This window comes from Mauremys mutica, chromosome 9, assembly GCF_020497125.1.
Source record: "Mauremys mutica isolate MM-2020 ecotype Southern chromosome 9, ASM2049712v1, whole genome shotgun sequence".
Lineage (NCBI taxonomy): Eukaryota > Metazoa > Chordata > Testudines > Geoemydidae > Mauremys > Mauremys mutica.
The window spans coordinates 71,686,821-71,714,024 of NC_059080.1; the positions used below are offsets into that span (position 1 = coordinate 71,686,821).

Consider the following 27,204-nt stretch of genomic DNA (forward strand, 5'->3'; position numbering starts at 1 on the left):
GATATCTCCTGGGAGATCAATACAGCAGTGCACAGACAATCCAGGAAGTTTCTGGAAAGTGTAGGGGGCAATTTTCTGGTGCAAGTGCTGTAGGAACCAGCTAGGGGCAGAGCTCTTCTTGACCTGCTGCTCACAAACAGGGAAGAATTAGTAGGGAAAGCAAAAGTGGATGGGAACCTGGGAGGCAGTGACCATGAGACGGTCGAGTACAGGATGCTGACACAAGGAAGAAAGGAGAGCAGCAGAATACGGACCCTGGACTTCAGAAAAGCAGACTTTGACTCCCTGAGGGAACTGATAGGCAAGATCCCCTGGGAGAGCAACATGAGGGGGAAACGAGTCCAGGAGAGCTGGCTGTATTTTAAAGAAGCCTTATTGAGGTTGCAGGAACAAACCATCCCAATGTGTAAGAAGAATAGTAAATATGGCAGACGACCAGCTTGGCTTAACAGTGAAATCCTTGCTGATCTTAAACACAAAAAAGAAGCTTACAAGAAGTGGAAGATTGGACAAATGACCAGGGAGGAGTATAAAAATATTGCTCAGGCATGCAGGAGTGAAATCAGGAAGGCAAAATAACACTTGGAGTTGCAGCTAGCAAGGGATGTTAAGAGTAACAAGAAGAGTTTCTTCAGGTAGGTTAGCAACAAGAAGGTGGTCAAGGAAAGTGCGGGCCCTTTACTGAATGAGGAAGACAACCTAGTGACAGAGGATGTAGAAAAAGCTAATGTACTCAATAATTTTTTTGCCTCTGTCTTCATGAACAAGGTCAGCTCCCAGACTGCTGCACTGGGCAGCACAGTATGGGGAGGAGGTGACCAGCCCTCTGTGGAGAAAGAAGTGGTTCAGGACTATTTAGAAAAGCTGGACGAGCACAAGTCCATGGGGCTGGATGCACTGCATCTGAGGGTGCTAAAGGAGTTGGCTGATGTGATTGCAGAGCCATTGGCCATTATCTTTGAAAACTCATGGCGATTGGGGGAGGTCCCAAATGACTGGAAAAAGGTTAATGTAGTGCCCATCTTTAAAAAAAGGGAAAGAGGAGGATCCAGGGAACTACAGGCCAGTCAGCCTCACCTCAGTCCCTGGAAAAATCATGGAGCAGGTCCTCAAGGAATCAATTTTGAAGCACTTAGAGGAGAGGAAAGTGACCAGGAACAGTCAGCATGGATTTACCAAGGGCAAGTCATGCCTGACTAACCTAACTGCCTTCTATGATGAGATAACTGGCTCTGTGGATGAGGGGAAAGCAATGAACGTGTTATTCCTTGACTTTAGCAAAGCTTTTGATAGGTCTCCCACAGTATTCTTGCCAGCAAGTTAAAGAAGTATGGGCTGGAGGAATGAACTATAAAGTGGATAGAAAGCTGGCTAGCTCATGGGGGGGATGGACAGCTCAGTGGTTTGAGCATTGGCCTGCTAAACCCAGGGTTGTGAGTTCAATCCTTGAGGGGGCCATTTGGGGAACTGGGGTAAAAATCTGGGGATTGGTCCTGCTTTGAGCAGGGGGTTGGACTAGATGACCCCCTGAGGTCCCTTCCAACCCTAATATTCTATGATAGGGCTCAACAGATAGTGATCAATGGCTCCATGTCTAGTTGGCAGCCGGTATCAAGCGGAGTGCTCCAAGGGTCAGTCCTGGGGCTGTTCACTATCTTCATTAATAATCTGGAGGATGGCATGGATTGCACCCTCTGCAAGTTTGCAGATGACACTAAACTGGGAGGAGTGATAGATACACTGGAGGGTAGAGATAGGATACAGAGGGACCTAGACAAATTAGAGGATTGGGCCAAAAGAAATCTGATGACGTTCAACAAGGACAATTGCAGAGTCCTGCACTTAGGACGGAAGAATCCCATGCACTGCTACAGACTAGGGACCAAGTGGCTAGGCAGTAGCTCTGCAGAAAAGGACCTAGAGGTTACAGTGGGCGAGAAGATGGATATGAGTCAATAGTGTACCCTTGTTGCCAAGAAAGCTAACAGCATTTTGGGCTGTATTTGTAGGAGCAGTGCCAGCAGATCAAGGGACATGATCAGTCCCCTCTATTTGGCATTGGTGAGGCCTCATCTGGAGTACTGTGTCCAGTTTTGGGCCTCACACTACAAGAAGGATGTGGAAAAATTAGAAAGAGTCCAGCAGAGGGCAACAAAAATGATTAGGGGGCTGGAGCACATGATTTATGAGGCCAGGCTGAGGGAACTGGGATTATTTAGTCTGCAGAAAAGAAGAATGAGGAGGGATTTGATAGCTGCTTTCAACTACCTAAAGGGGGTTCCAAAGAGGATGGATCTAGACTGTTCTCAGTGGTACCTGATGACAGAACAGGGAGTAATGGTCTCAAATTGCAGTGGGGGAGGTTTAGGTTGGATATTAGGAAGAACTTTTTCACTAGGAGGAGGGTGGTAAAGCACTGGAATCAGGGCCGCCCAGAGGGGGGGGCAAAGGGGGCAATTTACCCCGGGCCCCGGGCTCCGCAGGGGCCCCCAAGAGAAGAGTGGAGGCTCCCGCCTCCACCCCTCTCCTGGAGCCTCAGCGCATCAAGCGCCGAGTCTCCGGCTGAGCCCCTGAGCCCCGCCCCGCTCAGAGCCGCGTGGTGAGGGGGCAGGGCTGGGAGCTCCAACGGGGCCTGAGCCCCGCCCCGCTCAGAGCGGCATGGGGAGGGGGCGGGGCAGCTGCCTCCGCTCGGCGTGGAGCTCACAGCCCCGCCCCCTCACCACGCGGCTCTGAGCGGGACGGAGCTCAGGCCCCGCCGGAGACGCGCTCGGGTAAGAGGCTGGGGCCGGGCCAGGGCGGGGGGGAAGCGGGACCCGCCGCCGCCGCCAAAGCGCAGCCCGGTCTTCGGTGGCGGGGGGGCCCTTCTGTTCCGGGACCCGGCGCCGAAGTGCCCCGAAGGCCCGCGGCGGGGACCCCCCCCCGCCACCGAATTACCGCCGAAGACCGGGCTGCGCTTCGGCGGCGGGTCCTGCTTCGGCGGCAATTCGGCGGCGGGGGGCTCCCGCCGCGGGTCTTCGGGGCACTTTGGCGGCGGGTCCCGGAACGGAAGGGCCCCCCGCCGCCAAAGACCCCGGGCCCCCGGAATCCTCTGGGCAGCCCTGACTGGAATGGGTTACCTAGGGAGGTGGTGGAATCTCCTTCCTTAGAGGTTTTTAAGGTCAGCCTTGACAAAGCCCTGGCTGAGATGATTTAGTTGGGAATTCGTCCTGCTTTGAGCAGGGGATTAGACTAGATGACCTCCTGAGGTCCTTTCCAACCCTGATAGTCTATGATTCTATCATTCATAGGTGAAGGGTCAAAAGGCAAATCCCAGTCCCTCCCCACAAAATGCATGTTGTCCAGACAGCTCAGCCATAAGAAAGAAAAACAAAAAAACCCTTCAGTCCTGCCTTGAAGGGTGCCAGGGATGCAGTATATTATACTGGCCTTCAGGGAGACAGGGCAACCCTCAAAGGGTTCTGAATACCTCCTGCAATATGCTGGAGGTATTCATCACCTTCCAAGATCAGGCCCTATAGGGTACATCTACACCGCAGCCTCTTAGCCCGGGTAGACAGACAGGCACTAGCTCTGCTCAAAATAGCAGCTAAAATAGCGATGTGGATGTTGTAGCACAGGCGGCTGCATGGGCTAGCTGCTGGCATAGAAGCCTGCCCGTCTATCATACGCAGGGGGCTAGCCCATGCCACAGCCGGTGCTACAATGTTCACCTTGCTATTTTTACAGCACTAGCTCAAGCAGCGCTAGGGCATATCTGTTTACCCAGACAGGGAAACTTGCTCCCCATAATTGAGTAGTAGACATAATAGAGTATTCCAAAAACAGGTATCCTGGGTTGAACTATGCCCTTTCAGTATTGTATCTCGGTGCTAGTCTCATAGATCTGGCATGCCTTAATGAGACACAGGTACTCAGTTAAACTGGTCCTATATTACACTATTAAGGATTTCACACATTTGAAGTAATAGTACACAGTAATGGGGATTGAGATTTTTCTTGTATTGTTCACATATAAGTGTTATTTAGTGAAAAGAAAGTGGAACAAAATGGAAGATGCATTGTCTGACACTCAGGGAAAGGACAAGTGTGTCGAATATAGTACTTAAGAAAAATAGTTCAGGAAAAGTTCATTCTGATGTGCAATTTGCCTGTCATGCACAAAGCCAACGTTAGTGATACTGTTATCTGTGGCAAGTACTGGTTAGACAAGTTAAAAAACTGTCCAAGGACTTAATATTTTCCCCTAAATTTCTGGTTTAAAATATATATATATCTGGCAACTGGAATATTTTCAACAGACCCTCTTCTTACTCTGCTCCACTTCTGAAGCTTGAAGCCCTCAGCAAACACCAATCTCAATATACCTGCAAACAATTCTGTGTGTTGTGTTTGTGTACTTCCACATCAGACCCATGCAGGGATGCATCCATTTACCATACACTGCTTAGAATTCCACCAATGAAAAAAATCCTGTAAGTTAACTGTGGCTGTACTGATTGTGTGTGTGTGTGTGTGTGTGTGTGTGTGTGTGTGTGTGTGTGTGTGTGTGTGAGAGAGAGAGAGAGAGAGAGAGAGAGAGAGAGAGAGAGAGAGAGAGAGAGAGAGAGAGAGAGAGAGTGAGTGTGAGTGAATTCAAGTATATTCTATTTGTTTTTAAATTAGTTAGAACTTTATAGTGAAAGATTTTAATATCTGCTAGAGGCATTTCCTATTGGATAAAAGCACTCAGAGAATTCAAACCGTGTACTATATTACTGGGTTTCTAGTGAAGGTGGATATTGTATGTAATCAAGAAAAAGGAAACCTTTCTTTTAAAATTATCTTTTAGTAAAAGCAATTAAATAACAGCTGCCAAATTGTGACCTTCTGAGACACTAGAGCAAAAGAATACAGAGACGCTGAAGGGACGCTCTTTCAAATGAATATTTCCCTGCCTCAGCCCATCCATAGACATTACCTTGGCCTGCAGTGGACCAGAGGTTTCAGGAACCCCCAGGGAGCTGTTAGAAGGAAGAGGGACAAAAATATCATCTGTAGTGGGGCTGGGCAGGTAGAATCTCAGGGGACTGTACCATTTTCCCTTTCCTCAACTGGGGCTATTCAGACGTTAGAGTGGGAGGAAAGCAGATTCACAACCTCCACCTCCTGTAGCAGCTGTTGAGGGATGCAATCAGCTTCCCCTCTGAAATCACGTGGCAATGGCAGACTGTGGCGATCCCAAAGGTTTTGTGCTGGAAGGCACCGGGTCCAGTTTTGGATGCATTCATACCATGGGACTCATGTCCAGGAAGATGCTTAATCAATAAAGTGTTGAATGGTTCTGTGATCTCAATTAAGAGCAATCTGGGATTTAAATGGGCTCAAAGTAAGAAATCATTCTCATCTGTCTGATTTCTGTTTGATCTGATTCAAACACTTGCCATAATTTGAAAACTAAAAAGATTCCTCTGAAAAAAAGAGACCTCAGGATTTTTCATTTCTAAGGCAAGTCCTGGTCTTGGTAATCCCTAATGCTTCCCATAAATACATACATAGCACCAGGAGGACCCAATCAGGATTGAGGCCCATTTGTGCTAGGTGCTGCACAAACAAACAGACAATCCTGGCAGTCTGACCTTGGAAGACCACATGCTGGACCAACAAAATGGAGGGATAGGAGCTGCTCCTCAGTGTGATCCCTACAGTGCTCCTAGACACGTTCTGTCTCCAGGCAGTGCCGCTGGCACACCTCTTGCACATGCAAGCAGGCACACATATATGGCCGCTGATACAAAAATCACAGTACAGCAACCCCATGCCACCAGGTGCTCTTGCTATTATTTCTCTTCTGTCTCCCATGATCTGCCAAATTTCCACAGAACTGGATGTCAAAGCCCCCCCTCCCTTACTGAGCCACTAACACCTACCACAAAGTTCTGCCTATAGATTAAGCCATCACCTCACAGCTCCTATTTGTAACCAGATTGCACCATCCCCACAGAACATGCTCCAGCCTGGGGCTCCTGGGGCTGAGCAGAAATTTCCCCTGCTCCTATCAGCTGCCAGGGGCTGCTGTGGAACCAAGCACTGGAACTGACATCAGGGAGATTCTCTCTTTGTGCTTCCAACGCTCACCCTGCTGGCAACCTCAATTCTGGCATTCCTGAAATTTGGAGAGCTTGACTTTGCAACTGTAACATTCTTTTAATATAGGTTTTTGGGATGTAATTCTATATACTCCCCAAGTTCTAGATTCTTGATGCACTTCTCTGGCCTTGCCACAAGTAACATAATTACTTACTGTTGATCCTGCTTCTCTCAAAAATTTCACCTTTTTCTCTGTAGTTAAATATGCTTAAGGAAGTTGTAGAATCTCCATCATTAGAGGTTTTCAAGAACAAGTTAGGCAAACACCTGTCAGGAATAGTCTAGTTATTACTTAGTCCTGCCTTGAGTGCAAGGGACTGGACTAGACGACCTATAGTGGCCCTTTATGGTGTCTTCTATGATTCCACGATTTAATACTGCTTTTACTTTCTCCTTCTATTAAAAAGGGCCGATAACTTCTTTTTAAGTATGTCTGTTTATTCTTCACTAAAAAGCTCGAATGGATTAGATCCTGTACTTCATTTTTACCCTGACAGGTTATAGGAGAAAAAGCACAAACTCTACCATAAGCAGGCACTGGGATTTGCTCAACACTGCAAGCACAAATATATGCTTATGTATACAAAGCAAGAGTGGAGGAAAAAGGAAAGTGCCCATTTGATGTTGGCACAAATTACACTGGCTCCTTCTAAACGGACAAAATTGGTCAGTAACAGTTCTTGCATATGAATATAAACTATTGATTGTGTTGCCAAGGTCAATGTCATCTTCCCTGTTCCACTGCTATCAATCAGACTAAGTAGAAACGCCCAAGAATTTCACTGATACACAGCTTTTGAGAAAGTGCTTCCAATTTTTCATTCATGAGTCACGGTGGTATGGTCCTTTGTTACAATCCCACTTGCTCCTCCCTCCCCTGCCTTTGGGTCCTCCCCTCCTACCTCCCCAGTGTGCACTATCCATTACAATTAGCTGTGTAAGTGACAGCTCTGGTTTCTGGATTCACAGTACAACTTAGCTCTGACATTTTTCAGTGATGAATGGGGAACTGAATTTTTGTTTTCCCCATCTTACTCTTATCAAACTGCCCCAGTGTGTAATTTGTCCTGCCAACTGGCTTCCTGGATGTAAAAAGACTGCAGATATTGTCACTGGCACGGACAGAGACAGAAGTGATTTATCTGTAAGGCATTAAAGTGTGCCTGGGGAGACAAAATCACTTTATAAAAATGACATCACTGTAATATATGTGTACTCTCTCTTTGACTACATTGCCCCATTTGTCCAGCTTAGAGTCAAAACACAGGATTCTTACCCTCATGGTATAAAAACAATTTAGTTTATGACTTTAAGATGCCCTCCTGCTGCTTGATATACTTTATGATGTGAGCAATGCAAACAAAATCCTGAAATGTTCAGAAACCTGTAGATCCTGTGATTGAAGGAGAGAAAATGAAAGGAAAACACAAACAAAATCTTTTTTAAAGAACTGCCAGATAACATGCATGCATTTTATTCTTCAACTCACTTTTTCCAGCTACCTATGGCATTTTGAAAATTACAACAGAAAACAAATCTGAGAAGACTGAGTATTCAGAGCTGACAGAAGCAGAACTGTTTCTAATTACAAAAGTGAGAGGAACTACTATCAATGCATGGGACATTCTGACTAACTGTTAAGCTAATACAACTATAATTGCCTTTTCTTGACACCATTTCTTTCTACCCTCGGATGCTATCACAATAAGAAATTTATTAGAGTTAGTTGAATAATGACAAGTATGTTTTGAGAAGAAAAATTTGGGGAAAACTGTTGATTCAAATTTCCACTATTTTGACATAAAAAAATGAATCCCCCACCCTATCACTTTTTTCTTCCTTTCTCCACCCTTTTATCCTTTTAAAGAAAGGGGGGGAGAGAAGTGAGGGGAAAACGCCAACAAAAATCAGTTTTCTGTTTCAAAAATACGAAATGTTTGTAAATTGGAAAATACTTAAAAGATGAAAAAAATCTGCGAAAATATTCAGTTTAGAAAAAAGGCTTTTTTGTATAAAAAGATATTGAATGAAAAATGTAGACGAAGTTTATAAAATTATTACTTTTCTTGCAACGTGAGTGGTCTTAACTTGAGAACACAACAATTCCTAAATACTAAGCAAGCTGCATTGATTTGGCTTCGCAGACATCAAATACTAGTTTCATAAAAAAATGTGTTGGTTAAAAAACAACTTTCTAGTAGAATTTTCAAGTGTAGGATACCTACGAAAATGTGGAATCTACAGTTTTCTACATTCCATTAAAGTATAGTCTAGACAAACATCTCTGCCTTACTGCTATAATATGAAAAACTTCCTTTTACAGGATTCCTGAAGATCTTCTTTCAGCCCCAGCTCTAGTGGAATGACTGACCATTCCTGAAGCATTCAAACAGAATCAGGCTACAACTGAATTCTCCTACTGAAAGTAGATTTGATTTGAAAGCCTTTTAACGTGTGTGTATAAACAATAAGTAAAATATTATGGTCTTAATTTTTCCCTCACTTACATCCATTTTATGCTGTTGTAATTTCATTGTGTAAATTTCTATATCTGATTTACAGTTGTGTAACTCCATTGACTTCTATTGAGTTACTTCAAATTTACATCATTGCTAGGCAAATAAGCAAAGAATCATGTCCTATGATTCTACTGTATTAAAATCTCATCACTCTTCTGTAATAACTATAGAGTGAGATGTCTGCTCCTCAACCCTCAAAGAGTCAATGTAAATGAATATCAAAATTATGATGCTGTGAATTGCATGATCTTCTTCTTAGCCTACAGCCAAGAGAATGTCACCATCCCTCCTTACCAATGTACCTAATGTACTCATAGAATGCAAACCTAATAAGGTAACTCTTACAAGGATTCAATGGCTTTCATCACCTAGCAGCATTTTAATTTATAAAGGGAAAAAAGCATGGGAAAAAATGACAACATGATACTAGAAGTAATAGTGTTATTTCAAATTGAACAAGGGATACTCTTTAGCAGTCTAACTTTAAGAACAAATTTACCAGCAGGAAACAGTAATTTTTGCACATAGTACATATGTAACATTTATGTTTCCTCCATTCTGTGCTATGTACACTATATAGCATGTACATAAATTACGTTTTCTCGAGATCTTGTTTTTAAATGTTATATGCATAACTTTTCTATTTTAAAGGGCCATATCCACAGTTGGGGTAAATGGTTGTAGCTTCATTAAAGTCAACAAAGCTACACCAATTTACACCAGATGGGGATCTGACCCACACTGTTTTACAAGGCTGACTCATGGAGATATATTTCTAAATCCCCGTTTTGTTGGATTAAATAATACAACTCAGCCAATAAAGATTCCTAATTCAGGATCCTCGCCCTAATGTTACTAAGGGTTGAAGGTGTGAAATTCTATAGCTTTCTAGGCTGCTTTGAAGTGTCTGATTGCAATTCTCTTCTCTGTGTGGGTGAAATTCGCCCCTGTGCTGATCCCTCTCCTTGGCATGGATTGTCTATTGCTGCCCTGCACCAATTAAGGCAAATTGAAATGAGCACATAGGGGGCCCTCTGCAACCCAGGGAAATGGGATAAGCTAGCTCCAATTAAAGGAAAGGAAAAATGGGAGCAAGGAGGTGGGGGAACACCCTACCACACACACACATACACACCAACTTTGTAATCTGCCTTCAGCTTGGGGGCATGGATTTGGTTGCTTGTAGGCCTCTCACAAGACAACAGCATGAAGCCCTATTTTTCAGGATTTATGCGGTTTCCAGAATTTGATTCCACAAATAGAATGACTCCCATGTGGTCCCTCAACCTTTTAGGTTGCCAGCCAAGTCCTATATGGTGATTTGGCAATACAAAGAAATAAGGTAATCGTCCAAAAGTAGCTGCAAGTGAAAGAAATCCTCTCTTTGCCAGGTCCCGTATATTATGTCAGGGACCAGTGAGAAAGGAAAAATAAGGGTCCGTAACCCAGTGTGAGGGCCTTCGGCCATGCGTAAAGCAGCAGAGTGAATCTACTGACTTGCCTTCGCAACCATGCCAGGGAAGTCTTAGCACCAATCTAGAATATAAAAGGCTGTGAGTGTCTCTCTGAGGCAAAGATATCTAGGAGTAGCTACAGAGTAGTCCCGAAGGAAGCAATTCTAGGAACATCCAGGAGCAAATATGGGAAGGACGCTTCTGTTTCTTGTTAGTAGGTGCTACTGCAATACAAATAATATTTAAGTGAACAATAAAGAAAAGCTCTGGGAGGGGTTAAATTTGGACTTCATCCTGAGTAGGTGGGCACAGGCATGCTATATTAGCGGCAAGGTGGAAACACCACCCGATTAAAGGTTTCATAAAACACTGAAGAACCTAGTATCCAAATTCCATAATGATTGCATAATAAATTGAAAGACTACATTAGACAGAGCCCTGGTGAATCCCAAATACTCATTCTTTTGTCCAGAGGCAAATAAACACGACTTGCCTCAATATTATTATTATAATCATCGTGACAACTCTCTTCGATTTATACAGCACATTAAACAGCTTTCCATATTTTTAAGCAACCTCTATTTTCATGAAACTTCTAGGATGGCTGCACTCCAGCTAAAGAATGGACAAAGACATCATTCAACCTCACAGAATGTGTGGAGAGGGGACTCTCTTCCCCACAAACACTTTAAAGTGTAGAGTTTGGAAAACTGGAAGTGGGACAAGGCAACTGGTTTGGTGTTTTGCTTCGGCTGAAACTCCAAAAGCACATGTGCATTTTCCAAAGTCCTTTAGCTCAACAGATTGAGATTTCTTTTGAAAGTTGCACATGTTAGTTCTCCTAAACTGGATTTCTTCTTCACTATGGCACTCAGACATTAGCTAGACAGGTCTACAGTGGACTGACTGGTAGTTCAGTCAGTCAGTCATGGCACATTTTTCATTTCAGTAAAAGCAAACTTAACTTTAGTGTCATTTTAAATGTCTTTAATCTGCAAACATGGTTTTTGGCAGAGATGTAGAGAGCATAGTCCGTGCCAGAAAAAGCTCCCCTGCCAGTCTTAATGAAAATTGCTAACAGTCCAAGTCACAGCCCTCCTCTGCTCACCTTTAGGCATGGCTGGTGGCATTGAGTATTAGAGCTGAAGTGATTTTTTGGCTCCACAGGAAAAACAAAAATGCCTCAGACATTCCACTGGATTACTAACCAAATATTGTGAACTGTGTTCAAGCAACTTTTTCATCCGACCCAACAAATCAACTCAGTTTAAAAAAAAAAAAAAAAGTAGTTTCCCTCCAGTCTGTCACTACTTCTTTACCCACATTGTATGTGATCAAGCCAGAGCCTTTTTAGCATAAACACGAGATTTTTTGTGGAGACCATCAGCACACAGAAATATGGCTTACACAACTATATTAAGAACAGTCTTATTTTGAAAAGAAATTCAGCATGATCACTGATTGACTTGGCAAAATGCTTAATGGAAAATAACCACCAATTCCTATAGCTGCACTCCAATTGAGGTGGGGGGGGGACAAAAATATCACTATTAACCTCTGATTTACTTATTTAAGAGAATCTAAGTTTAACCCTCGAGAATGAGAAAAGAGCCTGCTGATGGCTGAAGTTAATGACAAAGCTTCCCAATGACTCTTTCAGCAGGAGTAAGACTGGTCCCAAGACTTCTACACCATTCATTCAGACCAGGAGTCATTAAATAATGCAGTATGAAAACTGAACAACAAAAATAAACAAAACCAACAGAAATATATTCAACAGTTTAGTCCTTTGCATTCCTGAGAGCTGTACTCCCTTCTCCTTGCTTACACGTGTCCCCTTCCCTCCCCTCCCCTTGATGGGCTTTACTTCTGTTACTTAAGTTACATTATGATCTCTTCAAAGATGCCTTTTTTTTGCAACGGAGTTACACTGTTGACTCATAGTTAGCTTGTGACCCACTATGTCCCCAGACCCTTTTCTTCAGCACTCCTTCCTAGGCAGCCATTTCCCATTTTGCATGTGCGCAACTCTTTGTTCCTTCCTAAGTGGAGTACCTTGTATTTGTCCTTATTGAATTTCATCCTATTTACTTCAGACCATTTCCCCAGTTTGCCCAGATAATTTTGAATTTTAATCCTATCCTCCAAAGCACTTGCAACCCCTTTCAGCTTGGTATTGTCCGCAAACTTTATAAGTGTACTCTCTATGTCATTATCTAAATCACTGATGAAGATATTGAACAGAACCAGACCCAGAATTGATCCCTGCAGGACCCCACTCGATATGCCTTTCCAAGCTTGACTGTGAACCACTCGGAACAGTTTTCCAACCGGCTATGCACTCACCTTATAGGAGCTCCATCTAGGTTCTCATAAACCTAGTTTGTTTATGAGAAGGTCATGCGAGACAGTATCAAAAGCCATACTAAAGTCAAGATAGATCACATCTACTGCTTCCCTCATATACATAAGGCTTGTTACCCTGTCAAAGAAAGCAATTAGGTTGGTTTGACACGATTTGTTCTTGACAAATCCATGATGACTGTTACTTATCATGTTATCTTCTAGGTGTCTGCAAACTGGTTGCTTAATTAATTGCTCCATTATCTTTCCAGTTACTGAAGTTAAGCTGACTGGTCTGTAATTCTCTGGGTTGTCCTTATTCCCCTTTTTATAGATTGGCACTATATTTGCCCTTCCCCAGTTCTCTTGAATCTCGCCTGTCTTCCATGGCTTTCTGAAGATAATCACTAATGTTTCAGATATGTCCCCAGTCAGCTTCTTGAGTATTCTAGGATGTATTTTATCAGGCCCTGCCAACTTGAAGACATCTAACTTGTCTAAGTAATTTTTATCTTTTAAATTTTCCCCTATTTTAGCCTCTGATCCTGCCTCATTTTCACTGGCATTCATTAAGTTAGGTGTCCAATTGCCACTAAACTTGTTGGTGAAAACTGAAACAGAAAAGTAATTTAGTACTTCTGCCATTTCCACATTTTCTTCTTTTACCATAAAAGAAGAAAATTATTATAAAAGTTTTATTATAAACTTTTTATTATAAAAGAGCATAAGTCCAGTTTCACAGACTCAAGAGGTTTGGACAGTAAGAACAAACACTAAAAATCTCAATGGAAAATATTATGTAGCCACTTAAGTGCGAATGTCTGATCTTTTTACATTTTTAAACTGAGGCTGTTTTTAAAGTCTAACCCTTAAAACAATCAAAGATCCAAAACTAAAATGTCTTTTTTTAAATATGTTTATAACATCCAGCATTTAAAAAAACAAAATTATTTTGATCAAATTTGGCATTAAAATGGATTCTCCTGATGAGGCTTTAGGGACTAAATATTCAAATTGACCTTACAAGCATCTCTGAGACTGCAGTCATGGACAGGACCCCCATTTTTGCACCAAACAGGGAACAGGGGTGGGGGGCATTATTTGATGGTATCTTGCATGAAGAGAGGCCACTAGCACAAGAACATTTCTTGTCACCTCGTCAGCCCAAACAACAGTAAAAACACAGGACCACAGATACTTCTACGAACTGTTGGTATCAGAACAGGGAGCCAGCCAGCTAAAACTGGGAGTTGTGGCACATGGAAGGCAAGGTTCATGAATTCTACTCCCAATTAGCAGCTGTGCTACTCCCTGCTTTGATGTTTCTTTCCCTGATTCACTTTTTGTCCTATCTCTGGGCTACATCATCCCAGTATGCAGCCAAAATGAAGGCCCAGTGGGAGCTTGTGCATCCCTGACAACTATATGTATATTTTTCTGGGTAGAGAGCCCCAAGACTGAGACTCACCCCCACACAAAGGGACAGTCCAAGGTGTATGTAAACCTTAATTCCTCAAAACAGAGTCTAAGTTGCCCAACAGTTTTGTGCTGACTTTCTGTCCAAGTCTGAACCTTTATCTTCAAGGTGCTCAATGTCCCAGATGTGATAGTTGCACCTGTATTCCCGCTCCATGGTCCATTCCAAGAGTTTCCAGTGAGGTCTCAGGCCTCCAGGCATCACCTGTCTCTGAGCAGGAACTCTTGTCCCACTCCCTTCTGACCACGGGTTTATAAGTCTGCACAACTCCCTGCCTTACACTGTGATATCCCCGCAAGCCAGTCTGCCTAAAGGCCAGTGCCTGTGCTGTGCTTTCTCCCAAAGGCTTACAAGTTACCACCCAACTCCTTCTAAGCAAGCACATTTAGTCTTAAAATAGAAGCATTACTGAGAAAACACATAAAAACCTTCAACAGACATGGCAGACACACTAAACATACCAGCATACACACATCAGTGTTATAGGGACCCAGCAGGCCAAAGTCCTTCCAACCCTTCAGCAGGATTTAGGCCCCCTTGGACAAAAGTTCATATCAATTTGTTGTATTAGAAAGAAGCCCCTGAGTCAGTTGAAACTCAGCCTTTTTAAACCAAAATCCTGTTCTTTGTCTATTGGTCTCTGGAAATCCAACTTTGAACCACTATATGCAAATCACCCTGGAGGGGGGTACCTCTGTGCAGTTGTTTACAGTCTGTGCAATATCTGCCACACCAGGATATCTAAAAGATCACCAAAAGCTCTGGAATGGAGCCCAAGGTCAACAGATCCTCTGGTCCAATGGAACTTTCCACCATAAGGGTAAAGTTTGTCTATGCAGAAGAGACAGTTTTCTCAAGGGCTGATCCAAGAGTACGAAACAACCTCCCGCCCCTCATAACTAAGGATTATCACAATCCTCACCACCTTCCACTCCATGTGCAAGGCACACTTCTTTGGCTTGACTTCTCTAATATAAGCATATAGTAGTGTGTACATTATAAAATCCCAAAAAACTAAAATCAAACCCCTACCAAAACAAATGTCTGTACTGCACACATGATTCTCCCTTAGGGGACAGGATGAGATACAGAATGAACCTCAGATGTTAGTCACATTGCTTCATGCACTATTGGTAGGTTCTCAGATGATAAGGGGGAGATAAGAATCTATATCGAACAGAATCTGTTTAGCAGGCAAATTTCCTCCTTTGAAGCTCTCTGAATAGACTGCTTGCTATCTCTGAGCAACTTCTGTGGGAACCAAGATCTTCAAAGCACAGTGGGGCGGGGGGATAAAAAAAAGAGAAAGTTGGCATTTAGCAGATATAATATTTAGTAATTAAATGTACTGAAAAGGAAGAAGATTTACTCTTGACAGCTTCATTTGTAGGCTCTGATGGACAGGAATAGCAGCAAATAAATAAATAAAGTCCTCTGGCCCCAAAGCACAAGTAGTCAGTGTGGGATAAATAAAGAAGCAACTAAAGCTCTCCCCTGTAAACTCAAGTTCTGAGAACCGCAGTGGAACGAGAATCTTTGTGCCTTATATTACAGCTGATTGCGTCTCAAAAACTCTCTTTATAAGTTATTTGGGATTCTAAACTACAGTCTTTAGACAGACTATAAACAGCATCTTAATACCGGAGCAGAAAACTGCCTTTAATTGGCAAAATGGGTAAATCCAAACACAATGTCATCAAGAGCCTGCCCTGTATCCTCTCAATTTGTCTTCAGTGCTATTCTTTATACCACCTTGTTAACAAGGAGAGAATATTCGTTTGCTTTTAATTTTTCCCTGAACATGGTTTGGCTTGTTGGGGAGAGCCTGAAATGAAATCAAGTGGTGAATTGAAATGAACTTGCACTTGAAGACAGTAGGAACTCTGTTTGAGTGGAAGATTTCTGCTGTACAATTTAATTCTAAAATACATTAGAACAAACATTAAGATCATATGCAACCTCTGCAGGGCTGCTGGACACCCTATCACACAAATCAATGGCCACTTTAATTCCTAAGAAAACATTTTTGCTTATCTTGGTAATTGAAATATTTTGTTTTGATCATCCGCTTAGTTTTTCTCCTTTCACTGCTTCATATAATTTCCTTTTATCTGCAAACCTAACGCTTGGTCTAGATTCATGCTTCCATGTACAGGGAGATTTAATCCCAGAGTAGGTCCCTGCTGTCCTTTGGGGCTCTGCTGCAGGGGCTGGGAAATGGAAGGTAGAGAGGGTGGGGAAAAGAGAAGGAAAAATCACTATCACTGGCTACCGATATTTGGAGCATCCCCTTGTCAGCCCAGCCTTGTCTCCTCCTGGGCACAAAACCTCCATTTTGGGACTGTGCTTTCTATCTATGGGATCTTTCCTAGAAGAAGGCTGCTGCATCTTTGCGTTGCCATAATCTCCTCCAGGGGCTCTGAGAGACATTACAGATATTCATCTTCACATTCATGATGACCAAGTTATCCACAAGACCATTTATGTCAGAAATAGAGGTAACTTTTTCCCCTAAACTTGTGACAAATAGCAACCATAAGTATGGAACTCTTTTCTTGGTCTTCTTGCACATCAATATTCAATTGTAAGTATCATCCAGACTTTACTCTGATAGGCCATTTTCTTACATTTTTACTTTTCCAATCTGCAGAAAGTTCATTTAGGCACCCACTCTAGAAAAACACATGCAACTGAACCCAATGGGACTACTCACATGTGTAAAGCTAGCACATGAATGGAGGAGGGTTGGGACCTTCGTTTCCAAGAATAGCTACATATTTTTCATATTTGTTCTCAAAAACCTTGGACAGGAAAACACTGATGTGAAAACATTTAGATTATATTTTTCACAATATCTTACTAATGCTAAAAACTCTGTCCAAAAAATTCACTCCTGCCAAATATGGATGAAGTCAACTTCATTATCCCCACATTCAAACTACCACATGCTAATATTTTCTCTTTAGTTCTTCCTTAAGAAAAGGACACTGCCAGGTGAACATAATTTAAATTAAAAAAATGTTCTTATCTATGTTGCTATTCACATCAGATTACTGAAATTGAAAATGTTGAAAATTCAATTTACTTCTCAGTAATTATGCTTTCCATTTAAATTTTGCATTTCTCTGTTTGGACAATGAAAACAGATGAGTCAGTTTCACTATTTATTGTCAGCTTCTAGTTAATGTCACGTTGTTTACATGCATTAACAGAATGCTACAATATTTAGGTTGCAAATATAGCAGAAAAATGTTTTTCATTCGTAAACATTGTTTCCTTTAGAATTTTTAAAATTCCTGGAAACATTTCTATTAGCCCTAGATTTGTACAGCAAAACTCTAAATTTGTACCAAAGTTCAACCTGACATGGGCAAGGGCTACCTTGCTTTATTATTAAACATTTATATTGTCATAGTGCCTAGAAGCCAACCAGGTCAAGGCCCCATTGTGCCAGGTACTGTATAAAAACCCAGAGAAAATGACAGTCTTTGTCCCAAAGAGTTTATGTTTTAAAAGTTAAGCCGTAATAGATGATGACACAAGCAAATGAATCACGGAGAAGGCAGGACTGGGCATATGAACTAGATTGTGATATCTTTACTCTTTGAGCAGTGTCACTGAAGGGACAGCTTGAGTAGTAAAGCACTCAACATGTGTAAAGGTATCACAATTTGTCCCAGTGTGAATAATCCACTTAAATTCATGGAACTACATGCATGAAGGAGTTTAGCAGTTATGCACCCACAACTAAAGAAACAGCCCAGTTCCTATTCCAGCCAAAAGCTCTTAGACAATCCCTCCCCTTACAGTAGTTTCCCACATTGGCAAATGAGAATGCTACTCCTCCAAATCAATTTTACTTAATTCTCAGTATGCGTTCCCATCTGGAGACCAACCTCCTTACATTTCTCAAGTTACAATTCTTGTCTCCAAGAGTGTAAGTTCTCTAGCAACAGGCTTAATATATTTAGAGCACAGAGCAAAATGTTTTGCCTGAAGAAAAAATAGCAATATTTAAAATTTAATTTCCTTTGTAAAGTCCCTGAATTGTTGACTGTCCTGTTCTAGAAAAGCTGGCTAAAACGTCTCCCAAATTTTAAATGGTGCTGAATGAAGGCCCTGAATAAAGTCACGGTTATATCATACACTAATAGATTACCTGCATTTTTACATGCTGTAAACATCCCTATTCAAATGCCAAAAGCAATTCCTTGGTTTATTTGACTGTCTTGTTTATTCAGATTATAAACTCTTAGCTTTTACTCTGTGTTTGTACAGTGCCTAGCACAATGGTATTCACATCCAGAGTGGTGTCTCCAAAAGCTACCATGATACAATTATTAATAGTTACTCAGATAGCACCTTGTAAAAACATACTCCATGAACCTATGCTCTAGTGAAACCATCATAAAAATACTGTGTGGCCTAGTGTTTGTAGCACAGGACTGGGACCCAGGAGACCAGCGTTCAATTCCTGGCTCTGTTATGAGCTGCTGGGAGGCCCTGGGCAAGTCACGGCACCTTTCAGTGTTTCAGATTCTTGATGCATAAAATGGGAATAATGACACTGACCTCCTTTCTAAAGAGCTTTGAGATCAATGGATGAAAAGTGCTATGTAAGAGCTAGATATTACTGGTTTCATAGTCAAACTACCTGTGTGAGCACTGGTCTTGTTCAGATTACTCATTTGTGAAAAAAGTCCTTTGACTACTCGTTTGCAAGCATTCAAACATCAGAATGTATCAGTGTTGATTTACTTTTTAATTTCTCACTCAAATGGTTTCCATAGTACAGTTTTTGTTTTGTTCCCTAATTGGTTTGTCAAGATACGTGGCCATAGAATAACACTGAATAGTACATGGTAATTAAAGTAAAACAACAGCTCATCTGTTTTCAGTGACACCGGTTTTGCCTGAGTTACCTGATTAAGGTTCACTGAAAGAATACAACTCAGCAAAATCATTTGGATCATTAACTATACTGTGCCTACTCATATTTAATGGTTTGGTATCAAACAAAACTTTACTCTTAAAGGATTTTGACAGTAACATGCTGTATGTAACTTTTGTTAAGGATTATACCTGGAATACTAGCTATTTTACACAACAAATTAACTGAGCAAGTATAGCACTGTAGAAATCATCTATCACATTGTCCTCATGGACAAGGGAACAGCAAGAGCTCATAATAAACAAAATACTGTTAATAAATAAATAATCTACAAATTTTAATTAAATATGAAAGTAAAAAGTTCTATTGGGTCTTAACTGGTGCAAAGAAATGTGTAGATGCTGTGTCTCCACACATGGAGGGTGAAGATTTCAGACTGTTTTGTGTTGGTGTATAAGTACATCTTTTTTCTGGTTTCCAGATTTAGTGCCAATTGCATTAAGTCAAAACATACAGGCAAATGAATGATAGTCATATGGGATAGATTTTCAGCACCAGGCAGACAAATTATTTATTTAACAATGGTGGGGAGTGCATTACATTCCTCGCCCTCATAGAACAGGCACTGAATTGGGTCCAATGCAGTGTTCAAAATGCCCACCATACAATCAATAACTTGGGATAGCCCCAGCTGAGTTCACCCCTGTGACTCAGCTCACTTGTGAATCCTCTCCACCTCTGCTGCATGGCGTGTGTAGAGGTTCCCAAGGGAGGACCTCAGCCCATGAAAACTTCTGGTGTCCCCTTTTGCCATAGACAGAAGGACCATCAGTGCAACCCCAGATTTTTACCTCTTAGAGCTGGTTCCTTTTATCCTTATCTGCACTGGGCACCAGCCGCAAGTTGTGACAAGCTAAACAGTTTTACTTTCCTAATATTAAACTTTTTAAGTATTATTGCTGTAAGCTAACTCTGCCTTCTTGATGCTGCAAGGAAGGGAAAAAACAAAACCAAACCACAACTCTTGCCAATTGTATCCAATGGAAAAATTCCTTCCTCACCCCAAAACAGGTGATTGGTCAGACACGCAGCATCATAAATAACACAACCCTGACACTACATTAAGGGTAGCTAGCAAGAGGCTTCTTGAAAAGACCAAGTAAGCTTAAATATGCAAATAGCAGGTGAGAATCCCCTGCTCCCAGCAGCATATGCTCTCTTGCTTCATACACATACATACTCTGAAAACCGGGGTGCGGTGTCCTTTCATAGCAGTCACTGGACGTTCTTCCCTGTTGACTGTGTGGGGAGGGGCATTTGTAAAAGCTGACCAAAAGCTAGCTCAGCTTTTACATTAGCCTTTTTCAGAATGTTTCTCTGCTTTTCATTTATAAATGGATGTTCTTTCTTTTTTGTTCTAGTTTCTCCTTTAGACCTTCTTGTCCCAGATCTGTACTTATTACCCATCTGGTCTAAAGAAGAAGAAACCCTGTGCTAACAAATATTGAATTTCAGGTGAACTGCATACGGAACTTTATCAAATGAATTCATCCAGAAATTGGTACTGTGGGGACATTAGTTGAGGTGGTTCATTCTGCTGGAACTTTGGGGAGTTATTTTGTATGCACCTGACAGAAAATGCTTCCTTTTTGTCATTTTACCTGAATCGCATGTGCTTAAGTTTTCTGAAAAGAACTGAATATTTTACTAGAGTGCCTACATTCAAACCACATTAGAAAAAAAGGAAATACTTAGTCTCCCTACTAGTCCTATTCATATGAGGTTAACATTCAACTTAAGGCAGATGAAAATGGGTTACTGCGGCACTGATACTTCAAAGATTATTTACTAGTACCTGACACATCTTGCCCCTAATACCTAGTAAATTACTCATCTGTTAAATGGTTAAATTGCTAGCTCTATATTGTTGGAATTAGGAGAGGAGGAGGAGCACTTAGGAGAAAAGAGAAACATGACAAACTTACTAACATTCTTCTGCCCTGTGTGGAAGCTTTCAAGAGCTGCTATCTCCAAGGAAAAATGATACCTGGAAATAGTGCACTGCACTAGAAAGATGGTGTCACTGTTTGGAAATGTCTGTGTCCATAATAACTCAGAAGGGGACCGATTCTGGTCATGCTAAAGTTATGGCAAAATTCCTATAGATGTCAATGGAAGCAGAATTGAGCCTATACTACAATGAAAACAAAATCATCTCAAGTCTTTTTTCTAAGTGTCATCAGACATTCAAAGGAATTGTGAAACCAATCACAAGTCATTAGGGTCTCTCAGAAATGGCAGCACATACTCCCTTATGCTATCTCACTGCACGTCTCAAATGAAATGTATTCCCTTCAGTGAAAGAGAGACCACAAAAATGTAACCAACTGTCTAAAAGTAACTGTACCCGCAACTGTCAAATCTCCTTTTAAGGCACGTAGTCATTAGTTTCACATCTCCTTCATGTGAAACGAGCGCCATGACTTCACAAAAACCTTAGAGATTTTTCCTTAGAGACAACATATAGTGTTTCCAGGATGTTGCTTTCTGTCTTACCCCAGGGCTGCAAAATAATAAAACTGGTGCTATGGGTTGTAGGTTCTGCAGATTCTTCATTGCAGCAATATCAAAAGGATATTGCATATTTTCACTTAAAAAGCATTAAATATATTATTAAAAGGAAAACTTATTTAAAATATTTTTTATTATTCAGATTATTGGATACTTTTGTGTACTCTTATTTTATAATATGAGACATTCAAGCTGCAATTCTTTCCTAAAATCATTCAAATCTTTATTGATTTTCATTTTACAGCAAAAAAGAACACTGTTGAAAGCATTTTTTTTACACAAAGCCACCCAGGTATGTTCGGTGGAGCTATGGTCAACTGCTGAGCTAGCCACTGCAAAGTATTTAAACAGTGTTTATTTAGCATTCTTCTGATACTTAGACCAAACACGGAAGTACATTGGTTACAAATAAATCAGAGAACAGGTGCATTAGCAGGAGTTGATTTTCAAGCTCATGTACTTAAATACAGAACAACAATATTACCTTTTTCCAGTTTTAACAGAGAAACCTGTTCAGTAATCTACTGTTCTTAGTTTGAGCTATGTTCCCATTTCCTACAGGAAGAAATAACTCTATCTAAAATACTGCTCTTGGACCTCTAGCCGTCATCACACTGAAAAACTGTATAGAGAATTTTCCATTTGTTGAATTAAGTTCAGTCCAGAGCTGCATATATACGTTAGTGAATAAGGGAGGCAGAAATATAGTTAGATTCTGATTATTTAGTGATTAGCTTAGGCCAGTGGTTTTCAAAAAAAAATTTCACAGATCACTTGAAAATTGCTGAGGGTCTCAGTGGATCACTTAATGATCTTTCCAAATGTTGTTTTTACTGTTAGCTAACTATTGTAAAGCACTTTGTATAAAAGTGCTATATATATATATATATATATATATATATATATATATATATATATATATATACACAAATAAAAGCACACAACTCATATTTTAATATCAGTAGTCTTACCTTTCTAATACGATGGATGTGCCCTCGCTCCCCCGATGCAGCAGGCCCCGAGCAGGGGCTGGGAAGGAGGGGGGTCTCTACCCTGCCACAGCAGCCACAGAGGTGAGGCTGGGAAGGAGGAGGGTCTCCCCCAACCGCAGCAGCCACCGAGCTGGGCTGGGAAGGAGGGCCGTCTCTCCCCGGCAGCCGGAGCTCTAGAGCTGGGGAAAGTTGCCTCTTTCTCTGGCCACTGCAGCCCTGCACATCCCAAATTCCTCCCACTCCCTTCTTCTCACCCCACTGCCCCCTCCCACCTACCTATCCCTTCCCCAAGGCCACCACCTCAGCTTACATGTGCATCTTCTCCAGGGTTCAGGCACCTAATTAGTAGAGCCACACCTGCATAGCTCCACTAATTAGGTGGGTGGCCCTTCATTCTCTTGTGTGCGGCCACCCAGGCGCGCACCTTAGAGGGAACTATCTGCGGACCACCTGAATGGAGTTCATGGCCTCTGGTGGGCCCCAGACCACAGTTTGAGAACCTCTGGCTTAGGCAATTAGGCCCCAATTCAGACAACACTCTAGCATTTGCTTAATTTTTGAGTATGTGCTTACATCTTATTGAAGTCAATGCCAGAGGATTAACTTTTGTGGATATGAAAGGAGGCTTAAGAGCCTAATACAGAACAGACCAAATAGTAATCAATTCTGGATAGCAGTTTTGCCTGGCAAGTGCCCTGACTGAAGACCCTTTTCCATGCCATTTCATCTTCTAAACATGTTGACCATGCTGTTTACAATTCCTGTTTGAAGTTCCTTGCCTCCATTTCTATCTTAGACCCTTTTTAATCCAATTTCTGCCTCGGCACTCCACTAGAACTCTAGCCAAAGTCTCTACTGACCTCTCCCTAACTAAACCTCAGAACCAGTACTCCATCCTCATCCTCCTTGACCTGTCTTTGCCACAGTCAATCATGCTCTTCTTGAAATCTTGTCCTCCCTTGGCTTCCATGACTCTGTGTTCTCTTGGTTCTCCTCCTACCTTTCTCTTCAGCATGTCCTTTGAAGGATCCTCCTCCTCAAGACAATAGAGTGGTTAATACGGGACTCAATTAATTTAGAACTAAAGGAGGATAATGTGATTAATGCAAAACAACATGGATTTATGGAAAACAGATCTTGTCTGTTATCAAACTAACTTGATATTTTTGTTTGATAAGATTACAAGTTTGGTTGATAAAGGTAATAGTATTGACATAATATTTAGACTACCATAAGGCATTAGACTTGGTACTGCACAACATTTTGATTAAAATCTAGAATGATATAAAATTAACATGGCACACATTAGATGGATTAAAAACTGGCTAACTGATAGGTCTCAAAATGTAATTGTAAATGGGGAACTACCTTTCCATTGCGTGTTATACAGAAGGTCAAATTAAATTATCACAATGGTCCCTTTTGGTCTTGGAATCTATGAATTTTCCCTCCAGCTTTCTATGGGAGTTCCATGAGACTCTGTTCTTGGTCCCCTTCTCTTCTCCCTCTACACCTTATCTCTGGGTAATCTCATTCACAAACACAAATTCAACTCTCTATGCTGATGATCTCACTCTCTACTCCAGACCTGTCACCTTCTGTCCAAGTTGAAATCACAACCTCTCTCTCTGACATTTAATGGACGTCTCGTGCCAGTTCAAGCTAAACATGGCTAAAACAGAGCTCCTTATCATATCCCCCAAACCCTCCCCACTGACTCCTTTTTTGAACACTTTGGACAACACCACTGCCTGCCTGTCACTCAGGCCTGTAACTGGGGGTCATCTTCGACTCAGACTTTTTCTCTTGCTCCTCACATCCAGCCTATGTAAAAAACTTGCTGATTCTTTCTACATTACATCTCTTAGATACTGCTTTTCTTACCCAGCCACACAGCTAAAACTCTCATCCAGGCTCTCATCATCCTGCTCTTGATTACTGCAATATTCTTTTCTCTGGCCTTGCCAAATGCAATCTTGCCCCACTTGGCTATCAAGCTGTTGATGTTCTCCTCCACTCAGCCAATGATGGCTGCCTCCTTTACTCACTTGTTAAATTTTCAAATAAATCTCACGCTGCCCCGCATGCATAGGAGGAGCCCCCCATAAACATCAGCAAAGCTACCTCATTTATACACCTTCAGATCCCTCCTTCCAAAGCTCTCCTTTGCTGTGATGCCTACATAATACTTGACAACAGTTAGGCTGCTGATGTCCAGTGACCACCTTCCATCATGCTGACCAATACAGCCTCATTGCTTAATTGTACTCGCCCATCTGTCTGTATCCATCAGTTGTCTCTTGTCTTAGACTAAGCCTGTTAGGGCAGGGACCATCCTTATATTCTCTGTTTGTACAACACCTAGCACAATGGGGTCCATGACTAGGGCTCCTCGGCACTACTGCAATACTACTATTAATAAAAATAATAATCCTTGTCCCTAGGAACTCAAGCCACATTTGGTACTGATTTGGCTGGTGCCAGTCAACACATCTGACATGACTTTAGCCCAGCCTGCAGGATCTCTATTCAGTTGCACAAGCTAGCATTGCCCACCTCGTTTGGTCAGCAGTCAGTTTTGCTTTCTTCTGTACACAGATACTGATTCAAGCAAGCAAACTATATGATTGCATTTAACTGGCTGATTCCATAACATATGTACATTAATCCCAGAGAAATTCATGTGAAATTATGTTGAAACTTACATTTATTGACAACTGTTTGTATTATTCTGAATATTATGAGAAAAGTTCTCCAATTCACATTTAACATTGATTTTATTTAAAATCCTTATAGAAAAGTGACATACTATCCATTAAATATTGCTGAGTTTAGAAGCCTTTTGCTTTTCTTTTTTCCTTTTGGCTACTTTAATTGAAACATCACCCGTGCATCTCTCAGACAAAGTTATGTTGGCACTATAAGAATGGCCATACTGGGTCAGACTAAAGGTCCATCTATCCCAGTATCTTGTCTTCTGACAGTGGCCAATGTCAGGTGCTCCAGCGGGAATGACCAGAACAGGTAATCATCAAGTGATCCATCCCCTGTCACCCATTCCCAGCTTCTGGCAAACAGAGGGACACCATCCCTGCCTGTCCTGATTAATAGCCAACTTATACAAATGATATAAATTTCTCCTTTATGGCACTTCCTCTTCTGGATTTTCAGACAGAACTGGCACAACCTAAAGCAACTAGTTAAATCTAAAGATCTCTGTTTTGCTAATGTTAGTAAAGATAAAAGGAAAGAATAAACCTTTAGTTTTCAAAGCATGAAAAGCACAGTTCTAAAATGGAGGATTATAAGAAAAGAGCAAGGACGGCAAAAAGAAAGTTATCTTTTATCTTCTCTAGGGACAACTATAACTAACACAGCTGCAACCATATGTAGCCCAAGTCATCTATCATAACAACATTCCCACAGTGTAAATCAGGACACCACTGTTCCGATTTGAACTCCAGTCTGTCTCATCCTGCAGCAAGCTCCTAGACTTCCTTTCCTAACCATGGAAGTTAATCTTTCTGCTGTTGATCACTGCCATTGCAAAGGATGGCCAACTTATTTTCATAATTTCCCCTAACCCTGAAGTGAACTCTGTAAGGGCTTGTTGACTAAATTCAGCAATGGGTACCTGCAACTGATCAACCCAGTCCTTCTTGTCGGAAATAGTGCACATTTAAGGGACTTTGGGGGAATAAAAACTATAAATATAGCCAAAGCTGTACTTGCTTCTTTTTCTTGATATACCTCATCTTCTATAAAGATGTATCAATGCCATTTAAGTTTACAGTATGGCCTTCAACAACCGAATATGGCAATTCATTAGAAGGGCCTGATTCTGCAATTCCTAGCCAACCAAAACTCCCATATGGGATTAACTTGTCCCTTAAAGTCATATTATAGTGTACATTTAATGGGGATCTATGCATCTGTATGAAAAAAACACGGAAAGAAACGATGTAAGGATACGTAGAAAGGTAGGACTGAAAATAACTTGACAGAATCAATTTTGTTGGGAAAAGAGCTATATCAGAGCCACCTATTCTCTGTCATGCATTCCTTTAGAAGAAATTCAAGTAAAAGAAAAATTCTACCTGTTCTTTTGACCACTTCCCAAATTGACATCAGTGTAACTTCAGAACTAGGCCTTAGATAGCAGTAACTCTATGGAGTGCATTGCCAATTATGATCTTTGAACCTACTTGGCTTCAAAAGGATGTTTGGCCTATCTAGGGACAGCAGGGTTACATCGGGAATAAAACAGCCCTTATCAGTCACTGAAGTCCACTCTCCCACAGGAGAACAGATACAAGTGCTTTGGCCTTTAACAGATATACTTTAGAGCAGAGAATAATACAGGTTGTGTAAGATGCTGTGTCTCCAGGCAAAATGTATCTTTTCTATGAAAAAGTAGGCATTCCTCAGCACAGTATTCTAAATAAGATCTCAGTATAATAGCTTATAAAGTAATGGCATCATATTGTTATAATACAATATATATCTGATAATGAATTCCAGAAGTCTGATGGTCTAGAATATTTTTTATAAGGTAACCTGAATCCGTCTCATGGGCAAAAAAGTTTCACAACTGTTTAACAAAGAAATTCATTGTTCTTAAGAGTTTATCACTAACATACTTTTGTAAATTTCACACACATTTCAATAAATTTAAATTTTAGGAGCATAGGACTTGTTTTACCATATCACAACAGGGGTCCAACCAGTGCATAATACTGTCTCCAACACTTATCAGTGCCAGCTACTTAAGTGGGAGATTTAAGAAACCATATAATTAGGGTATGATCCTAAGCCAGTCAATGTCAAAGGC

At 41.3% G+C, this 27,204-nt stretch overlaps 1 protein-coding gene and 1 long non-coding RNA gene across 2 annotated transcripts in view; one reads left to right on the forward strand and one right to left on the reverse strand.

The window, feature by feature from the left end:
• The window catches only part of PID1 (phosphotyrosine interaction domain containing 1), a 166,935-nt gene that overhangs the window by 15,031 nt on the left and 124,700 nt on the right, over nucleotides 1-27,204 (reverse strand). The window lies entirely within an intron of this gene.
• On the forward strand, nucleotides 6,642-8,623 carry LOC123377484. The gene is made up of 3 exons (XR_006582227.1): nucleotides 6,642-6,792; nucleotides 7,625-7,719; nucleotides 8,450-8,623. It is a non-coding gene; the product is annotated as an uncharacterized LOC123377484 (long non-coding RNA).